This window comes from Akebia trifoliata, chromosome 4 (assembly GCF_017979445.1).
Source record: "Akebia trifoliata isolate Shusen 1 chromosome 4, ASM1797944v1, whole genome shotgun sequence".
In the NCBI taxonomy this organism is placed as follows: domain Eukaryota; kingdom Viridiplantae; phylum Streptophyta; class Magnoliopsida; order Ranunculales; family Lardizabalaceae; genus Akebia; species Akebia trifoliata.
In genome coordinates this window covers 19,801,409-19,811,706 of record NC_141378.1, presented here as the reverse complement: position 1 = coordinate 19,811,706, position 10,298 = coordinate 19,801,409, and the positions used below count along the sequence as shown (strand labels likewise).

General features: G+C 38.0%; 1 pseudogene; it reads left to right on the top strand.

Annotated features, from left to right (window-relative positions):
• The first annotated feature begins 1,564 nt into the window (after positions 1 to 1,564).
• On the top strand, positions 1,565 to 3,371 carry LOC147404369 (F-box protein SKIP22-like; annotated as a pseudogene).
• The last annotated feature ends 6,927 nt before the right edge of the window (positions 3,372 to 10,298 follow it).

Sequence of the window (10,298 nt, the reverse complement as noted above, 5' to 3'; positions counted from 1 at the left end):
GGGAGAACTATTAGTCGTAAAAAATTCAACGACCAAAAGGGCATATTTGATTGCAAGGAAAATATTGCCTGAAAAATCCTTTTCTAGACAAATCCTTTTTTATTGTCTGAATACATCATGGAAAGCTTTGTGAAAAATTATGTTTATTGTTTGGATTGCATTTAAAAAAAAAAATACAAAAATCATTATTTTAATTTATCTTTTTTGTTAACTATATAACAAAATCATGTTAAAATCATTTTTGAGAAAAAATTGAAATAATCTCTTTTATAAAACGGGATAAAAATTTCCTTCTACTAGACAAACATTGAAGATATCTATAAGGACGATATTTAAGGGTCCTTGGACTCAAATTTTTCGCATCCAAAATCATTGATGAAATCCTTCAAGGTTGTAGAAGACTAAATTCTATGAACTTTGAAAAAAAAATTATAAAAAAAAGTTATTTTTTCCTGTTGAATTTTACGTTTAAATTTGAGAGTTATGTAGCCATCCATTTTCAAAACCTTGGATTACGCACAAAGAAAGTTGTTTTTAAAATTTTATTTTTATTTTTATTTTTTAAATATGAATTTTTCTATGAAATCTAGAGTGCTATGGTGTTGGATTGCCAATGTGATTATTCATTTGAGCAAAATAACCCTTAGTAAAGCTTAAATTTTTACTAGGTTAGTAAGAAAAATGTTTCTCATGCAAAACATCTACATTATACCCCTCTTTCAAACACTTTGACACTACTTCTTCAATCAGTAGTTTAAAGCATGTGAAAAAGTAGTTTCGTGGGCACCAGACTAGTTTACAGCTACTGCAACCATGGTTTTTAAACTCGTCCGAGACCGAGACGTATCGCCCGAGTTAACTCGGTATCAGAGCTAAACGAGATCAACTCACAAAGTGATTTTTTTGACCGAGTTTTACAACTCATGTACAAATTTTCGAGTTATCTCGTGAGACGTCTCAAACGTATCGGAAAACTCGTCCGAGATGACTCGGTATCGGAGCTGAACGAGATGAGACGCGATACCGAGTTTAAAAACCATGACTGCAACTCTTCATTCAGTAGTTGCTTGCTACACATTATATTTACTCATTTAGGTTCATATAAAATCTTATTTTAAAGTTTAAAAAATAGAAAATCTAAAGAAAAAAATATATAGAGAGAGCTTCTAATGCTATTTAAAAAAAAAAAAAAAAATTTATTAATTATCAGTGTGTTGGCAGGAGAGCTAAGAATTGCCTATAATCATGGAAAATCCTCCTGCGGACAAATCTATTTTCCCATAATTTTTTTTATTTTATTGTGTAAAACACGTGAAAATATCTTTTTTTTTTTTCATGAAAAATTGTTTTCCCCATAATTTTATTTTTGGAAATCAAAGTATCCTAAATTTATTTTTTCATCTAGGAATCAATGGGCTTTGTTATTAAATTCTGCATGAATTTTCATTTTTGGGCCCATTTGGAAATGGGTCTCAAATATTATCTTACGTGGCAATTTATGACGGTGCAGGATTGATCTCTGCTTCCTTTTAAAAGGAGTATTTTTTTTTTCTTTTCCAAAACTGCCTTTTCTAAAGCTCTCGCTCTCTCTCTCTCTTTCTGTGTGTGTGTGTGTGTGTGTCTCTGATTTCGTTCAAGAACAATGGAGTTGAGGATATGGTCGTTGGAATCCAAAGAGACTCGGAAGATCAAAACACCAACTACATCTACTTTCCAAGATCTCAAAAACGCCATCGCAGAGAAGATCTCAGCTCCCTCTGAAATCCTAAACCTCTCTCTCAACCGAAAAGACTTGATCCGAGCTGCTTCTCACGATTCTCTCCAATCACTTGGAATATCTTCTGGGGACCTGATCTTCTACACTCTAAACCCTAATGGGTTTTCAGGAGAAACCCTAATTCAAAATCCGATTTTACAGTGTGAAAGTTCTCGAATTCAGGCAAGTAATCTTGAAACTAAGTTAGAACAGAAAGAGAATTCTCATGTACCTATTAGTTCTGATTTCAATTCTGAAGAAACTTGTTTTCTAAGAAAGGTTTTCAAAGAGAAGACGAGTAACATCGTGGGCGCTTACGAGCTCTTGATAATTGCTGTTCATGCTGTGTTTTTGGAGTTTGGGTTTGTTGGTTTTAATTCTGAAACAAAAAAGAGGATCAATGGGTTTCATCTTCCGAAACCTTGGGCATCGAATTATGTTACTATGTCTGTTTGGTACACGGTTCCCTGTCTTATTAATTCTAATGGGAATGCAGTTGAAACCATTGTATTGAAGTTTCAAACTCTAGGGAATTATGTGAATGTTCATGGGTCTTTGAGCAGGAACAGTGGAGATTTGTACAGGTTATGTTTGGACAAATCTCGGTTCTTCAAATCGATAATTTCGGATTTATGAATCAAGATTCGATCGGTTCCATGAATAAAATAAATGATTATTTTATGGCATATCATAAAAGGGTAGTTTTTGAATTTTGGAAGATTGTGAAGGATGGGCTTGCTTTGCCACTCCTTATCAATCTATGCGAGAAAACCGGATTAGATCCTCCACCTTGCTTCACGTGCCTTCCGACTGAACTTAAACTCAAAATACTTGAGTTTCTTCCTGGTGTTGATATTGCAAAGATGGGTTGCGTTTGTTTAGAATTGCGAAATCTGTCGTTGAACAAAGATTTATGGAAGAAGAAGTTTGAGGAGGAATTCAAATCATCAGATGCAGATGGAAAGATGATAATACATTGGGAACATTGGAAAGTGAAGTTTGTTTTGTGTTGGGAGAATAGGAAGAGAAAGAGGAGAGTACTGAGACAGCCGTGTCATATACCATATGTACACGAGCCTCCACTATATTTTTACCCTGTGAGAACAGAACCGATTCTTCCATTTTATTTTCCGGGAATGCTGGGTGGAGATTGTGGTCGATTTCCTGCACTACCTCTTAGAGATAGCGGTGTTCGTCGCACTCATGTACTGAGAGGAGATTTTATACCTAACTGAAATCTGGGTGGTTCGGATGCCTAGTCTGCGCATTTGAAGTTTCTTTGGCAGTGGACGATTACTTGGTCGAGGTAGAGTGAGCTTATTTTTCTTTAACACATGACATTCCCTTCTAGGCATGCAACAAGAAATTTTCTTTGAAGATTGGTGAGACAGAGAGATCCAATAATAGTAATTTGAGGGTGCAAAATAGTCTCGCTGAAAATTAATTATTCTATTCATAATTTTTTTCTTTTTTAATAATGGCTTTTGGACCTATTTAGGGACCTAATTTTCAAGCCAATGACAAAATAGACCAATTCAATGTCTAGGAATCACCAATGAAGTTGTTTTTTTTATTATGTCATTCTAATAATATTTATTTTAACCTTAGTTTTTTATGAGCAAAATATATAATTATGCCTAGCATCACCATATTGTATAATACCCTTTGATTGAATTTGAACCTTTTTATATTGAAGTTCATGTGATCAAGAAAAGACCACACATTCTCTATAAAGATCTTGACAATTACTATTATTTAGAACCATAATCTGATGATCAGATTGTATTATCTTTATAAAGCCTAAGACCTTGTGATTCAGTTCATTCAAGTCTTCACCTGAGAAATGTGGTTCCTACTGCATCGAAAAATTCGTGGACATAAGCAGCTTCTAATTCTAGGAAGAGTTCCTTCGAACTTTTTCCTGGTTAGCATTATCAGCCTTCCTTAATAGGATCTAGATCTTTGCATCTCTTATTCAAGTCGTGGCTAGCTCTGGGTTCTGTGTTCTCGGCTTCTAAGAGAAAAGGATTTCATACATAGGTGGGACTGGGGGTGTTGGATCACCTTGGAGTAGTGGTTTTTTGGCTGTATTTTTTGTTGGTCAAGATTGCCACTTTAGATAGAAAGAAAGAAAGGAGAAAGAAGTGATCATCCCATTTCCAAACGCTGTGATCTACTCCACACCCTAGGAGTAAGATGTCCTCTATCTCCCAAGTTCTAACCATGATGTTTGCTAATGTTTTTTTTTAATAATGTTCCCATGGGTTTTAGAGCAGAATTGACACTCACAGCTGTTTTTTTGCCTACTTATCTAGTGTAGTACTGACCTTGTGTTTCATGTTCAAGTAGTGTAGTCTGGCTTTGGTCAGAAATAGTGCATATTGATGTTTTTATCAGTTAAATTGAGTGTAGGGCCTGTCACCATTTATCCTCTCGAGATAGTAAGTGAGTGCGCATACAATAGTTTGAAGATCTGATGGAAAAATATGAGCTAATTTTTGGCCTGCTATGACTACTCTCAACCTATGGTAGTTCTGATCAAGTCCGCTATTGTACCATGTTCCATTCTCTCTATCATATAACTTCTTGATAGAATGTAAACCAGAGTTGAGATGGATACATCAATTTGGCTTGTGGAACCTGACTATGCTACATTCAATTCAAAAATTTCTGATCTGGGAATCAACTCATACATTATAGTTAGGATCTTAGGGTTGTATTTCTTATTACTAATTTACTATAAAATAAGTACTAGTCTTAGGCTTTTGGCTTATTTAGAGGGGGCCTTACTGAGCCACTGTCCTTTCTGGTAATATGAAACAGGGCTCTCTCTGATCAGAATATGGGCTTTACTGAAACTTGTATTTTGATAGTATGAAAAGAAAAGCAGATTTGAATTGCACCAACCTTATAGATTCCTCTATAAGTTTGGGGTTCTTTGTTCTGACAATATGTACAAAGTAGGAAGTATTTCTTCCGGTCTCATTCTTTCTTGAAAATTCATCCAAAGCCCTGAAACCTGTTCAGATGGTGTGCTGTATGCTACAGCACGTCTTATTTTTCTAATTTTCTTTGAGTGTCAACAAAAGACCATGATGCCATTTGTCAATTGGATGTATACACGTTGTAATTTTTACCAGTTACCTTGAATCCCTTTTTTTCAGGTCCATTGTCGACTCTCCCCAATGGCAGGCAAATAAAAGAGCCTCTGCGTGCACATGTGCATCAAGAACACCTTTATACATATTTTCACACTCATATTGTGCATTCGATTTTTCCATTCGATGGTCAGGCTTCGGAAACAAAATCATATAAGCTTAGTAGTTCTTATCGGTAGAAGTTGATCTATTTGATTCTGGTTGCTTCTCAATTCCCATGAATGGTTTATTTTTATTTTATTTTTGTGTGTGTGTGTGGAGAAAATACAATAAAGTTGGAGGTAGAAGAAGAAAGACAGTAAATTGAAAAGGCATTTCTAGAAAGGAAGAGAGGAGTAAAGAATAAAGTTGGAAGTTGTCCTCGAGATTCATTGGGGGATTAAATCCCAACATGGTGTGTGAGTGCTTTTTTAGGAGGGGGGGGGGGGGGGGGGCATAAAGGGTTTGGTATCCACTGTTGTGTTTTATCATATCGATGATCATGTTTATTAGGTATATTATATAGTATACCATTTTGTTGTGTAAGATTCTTGAAAATCCCTTGATATTTAGATGTCCTCATCAAAAGTTGATAGCATAACACAAAAATATGATTTCTTGTGTGGATGAATCCTGTTCCTCCTTTCAATTCTATCTAAAGCCAGGTCTCTTAGTACGAACTTAATGAAATGTATGATTGAGAAAGGAGTATTTCTATCATTGGAGGGGGATGTTAAAAGGTGGCAAATTCTTATACCAGCTTTGCCAACTTGACTGTAATCCCCCTTTATCTTCTGGGCTTAGGATGGGTAGATATAATTGCCCATCTTGTACTTACTTCATGTCAGATTTGATGAGTTACATAAAGTGTAAAAGATAAAAATGGCATGTTATCCAAACCGTACATGTGTCTGATCCGATTAGGTGGTATTGTGTGCAAGCCAATGCATCCGACCCTGCCCAGTAGTAAGACATACCAAGATAGAGGCATCTATCCTGGTTGGTAAGGCAAGACAACATTAGCGGAGACCTGGTCTGAGTAACGTAACCTTGGTTTCCGTGTATCAAGTCCAGAGATCTCAGAAGAGATCTCCCAAGGATTAGTAATTCAATCTCAGAGATCTCAATTTTATTTAGGATCCTTGCAATCAGGGATCTCATCGTGATCACATCCTGATTGAAGGGGAAACCCTGATTCAAAGGAATGATCTATAAATAAAGGAATTAACAGAGGCCAAAGGATCTTTTTGGTCATTGAGAAAAGAAGTTCTCATTATTATTCTTCTACAACTCTAACTTGAGCGTTGAAGAATTATTAGTAGGTACCACATAGGTGCTAATAGGAGGGACGATGGAGCAACTTCAGATTAGTAGGGCAGAGTCTATCAAAGTAGTACTAGATTCTTCTTTTACAAATTTGGCGTTGTCCGTGAGAACACCTCAGTAAATTGATTTCAGACGAAACAATGGCGAGATCCACATGATCAATTGAAGTTAATGCTCTTCCATCCGTTGCATTAGTAGTGGACGTTAATCTCTTGAATATGTTAGAAGGCATGAGAAAACAACATGAAGAGATGCAGAAGAAGATAGATGACTTGGTGGAACAGAATTGAAATCTAAGTCAACGCATAGAAAACCAACAAAAAGAAAGGCAAGATCATCCACCTCCTGTCGGAAATGATCGCGCTTCAAATGCAGAAGGCAAACTCTCAATTGCCGGACCCAGCTGGGAGGGAAGGTACTGAAACTGCTACTAATGCAACAACTCGAGGTGAGCCCATTACGGGTTTGAACCAAGAGGAGATTAGAGATATGATCCAGAAGGAGAATGAAACTATGAAGAGTGTGGATATAGGCCTGGTGGTCGCATAGGCCGTTAGGGGTATTCAAAAATCACTTTTTACGGTTGAGATCTTGTTAGAGGAGATCCCAAATAAATTTGTGTCGCCATACTTCACCCCCTACTCAAGAACATAGGATCCAGTCGAGCACTTGTTCCATTTCCGACAAATGCTCACGCTGTAAGAGGGGAATGAATTCTTGATGTTCAAGATGTTTCTTTTTAATCTGTAGGGAAATGCATTGACTTGGTTTCAAAAGCTCCCGAGTAGATCGATAGCTTCTTTTGAGGAGCTCTAAATTACCTTTGTAGCGCGTTACATTAGCAATAGGAAGGTTGGCGGAAATGTGAATGCTCTATTCAACATGAGAATGCAGCAAGGAGAGAGCCTTAGAGAATTCATGAGATTCAGGGAAGAGGTAGTGGCCTTGGAAAGTTGCAACGAGAGAATTGCAATGGTGGCATTCAAGAACTCATTGCCATCAAGCTCGGGGTTATACAGGTCTCTGGTGAAGAGGAGGTCAGAAACATTAAGCTAACTGTTCAAAAGAGCAGATAAATATATCCGACTAGAGGATGATCCTCGAAATGCAATTGAAAAGACAAAGTAATACATACTATGACTAAACCTAGCAAGTAGCAGTAGCCACAATAGAAGAAAAGGAAAAAACAACCTGAGCAGGATAGAGACTAGAAAAAGATGGGATGTACTTCCTCGTACCCCTAGCGAAATCTTGCCTCTCATCATAAACGAACTTTATTTTGAGTAGTCAGCACTGCTTTTTCGAGTTAGATAAAACAGAATGAAAGGTATTGCGAGTATCATAAGGTGCGAGCTCATATTACGAACAAATGTTAAGTTCTGAGAAGATTGTTGTAGAGGCTGATAGACCAAAACTTATTAGGAGATCTGTCGAGGTGAGAAAGGTGAGACCATCCTCAATAGAGGAATCAAAAACAAGAGCAGAGTCTTGCTGAAGTGCAGGATGGAAGAGCTGTAGTAATTCACGTTGTCTTGAGGTCAAGGCAAGAGAAGATTGACGAGAGAGTCAAAAAACGGTTGGCAAAACATCTGGCGCACGTTTATGGGATAATGAGTGGGCCCACAGAGTAGGTTGAACTGTATAGAGAGCAAACGATGGTCTTCACTGAGAGGGACTTGGAAGGCGTGGTGAGGCCACACTATGATGCATTGGTGGTGATCCTTCAGGTTGACACCTTTACTTTCAAAAGGGTATCGATTGACATCGGCAGCTCTATCGATATCCTGTACGTTTCAACTTTCCAAAAGATGGGCCTGAGTGGGAGTGTGCTAACCCAAAAATGAACCCCTCTAATTAGATTTGATGGAAGGACAAGCTAGCTTTGGGGGGAAATAGTATTGTTGTGCAGGCATGGTTTGTGACTTTGATGACCAGATTTATGGTCGTAGAAGCAATTTTCCTATACAACACCATCTTAGGAAAATGGTAGATGTATGAGATAAGGGCTATCCCCTCGACATGTTTCCAAGTCTTGGGGTTCTCAACGTTGTAGGGGATGTGGGGCATTAGAGGAGATTAAATAGCAGCCTAGGTATGCACGTTGGGTCTAGAGGAGTGCTTTGAAGAAAAAGTCCAGCAATAGCAATTACAATGGGGGGAGGTTGCGCAGAATGGACCTCTACGCCTGGGGAACATCCAAATGGTGGATATAGGGAAAGGAAAACAGATCAGAGTAGGGGCAAAATTAAATCCTAAAGAGCTGAAGGATTTGATAGATTGCTTGAAGAAGAATAGGGATGTCTTCGTCTAGTCGATAGAAGAGACGCTTGGAATCAGCCCTGAAGTGATATGTCATCACTTAAATGTTGAGTCAAGTATGAAGCCAATAAAGTAGAAATCGAGAAGATTGGCACCACGCCTAAGGGAAGATGTGAACAAATTGATCAGAACAGGATTTATCAGGGATGTGCAGTTCCCAGATTGGATAGCTAATATAATGGCAGTACCAAAAAAGAATGGAAAGGTCAGAGTTTGTATTGATTTCAAAATTTTGAATAAGGCCTGCCTAAATGACAGTTTCCCAATGCCAAGGACCGATCAGTTGGCAAATGCCACCTCAAGCCATTAAAGATTATCTCTCATGGATGGCTATTCTGGCTACAATTAGATACAGCTCAACCTTGAGGATCAAGAGAAGATGACTTTTATCACTGAGTAGGGATTCTACTACTACACAATCATGCCCTTTGGCTTGAAGAATGTAGGGACGACCTATCAAAGATTGGTGACAGAGCTCTTTAGAGATCTATTAGGGAAGACTATAAAGGTATATATCGACGATTTACTAGTGAAGAATAAGAAGAAGGAAAACTATGTTGAAGTCCTAAAGAAAGTCTTTTCACGAGTAAGGAACGTTGGGATGAAGCTCAACCTGGAAAAGTGCACTTTCGCATTGACATCAGGAAAATTCCCAAGGTACTTGGTCACGAAGAGAGAGATAGAGGTTAATTCAGACTATATCAAAATACTACTTGAGATGCCATTTCCAAAGACACAGAAATAGGTCCAGAAGCTAGTTGGGAGGGTAACAACTTTGAATAGGTTCATATACAAGTCTTTTGACAAATACAGACCTTTGTACCAGTTATTGCGGAAGAATACGAGATTTGAATGGATAGAGGAGTGTGAACGTGCTTTCGTTGAACTAAAGAGGTACTTAAGCCAACTGCCCATACTCTCCAAATCAGAAGCTAAGAATGAACTTGGGATGTACTTGGTTATTTCTGAATGAGCGCTCAATTCAGTCCTGGTTAGAACAGGGACATCAACAGAACAACCTATTTATTTCTTGAGCAAAACCTTCACAAATGTAAAGACTCGATACTCAAGGATTGAAAAGATGGGATTGGCGTTAGTCTACGCAGTTCTGCGATTGAGGCCTTACTTTCAAGCACATAGGATCCAAGTAATCACAGAATATCCCTTGAAGTCAGTTTTGAAAAAAAAAAAAAGAGTCAGGCAGAATGGTAAAATGGGTTGTGTAGTTGACAGAGTTTGGGCTTGAGTACAAACCTAGGGTCTCGTTGAAAGGACAAATGGTCACAGATTTCTTAGCTGACTTCCCGATAGAAGAAAAGATAGAACTACTGATAAAAGAGCTAGAGAGTATAGAAGATGGGTCAGAGACAAGCAACCAGCCAGGATGGAAGGTCTATGTGGATGGGTCTTCAAACTTGGAAGGGTCTGGAATAGGGGTGGTAATACTCACTCTTGAAGGTACTAGGCTAGAAAAAACAGTTAGGCTACGGTTCAAAGTATCAAATAATGAAGTAGTGTACGAGGCAATACTGCTTGACCTCAACACATTGACAGGGTTGGGAATTAGAGAAGCTACAGTCTATAGTGACTCCCAACAAGTAGTCAACCACGTCAATGGAACGTTCGAGGCACGAGATCACAGGATGCAACTCTACCTATAAAAGATCAGGTCAGTCATACTCCAAGTAGGAGAGGTAAAGGTAGAACACATACCTATAACGGATAACAGACATGCAAACACATTAGCCTTCATAGCTTCG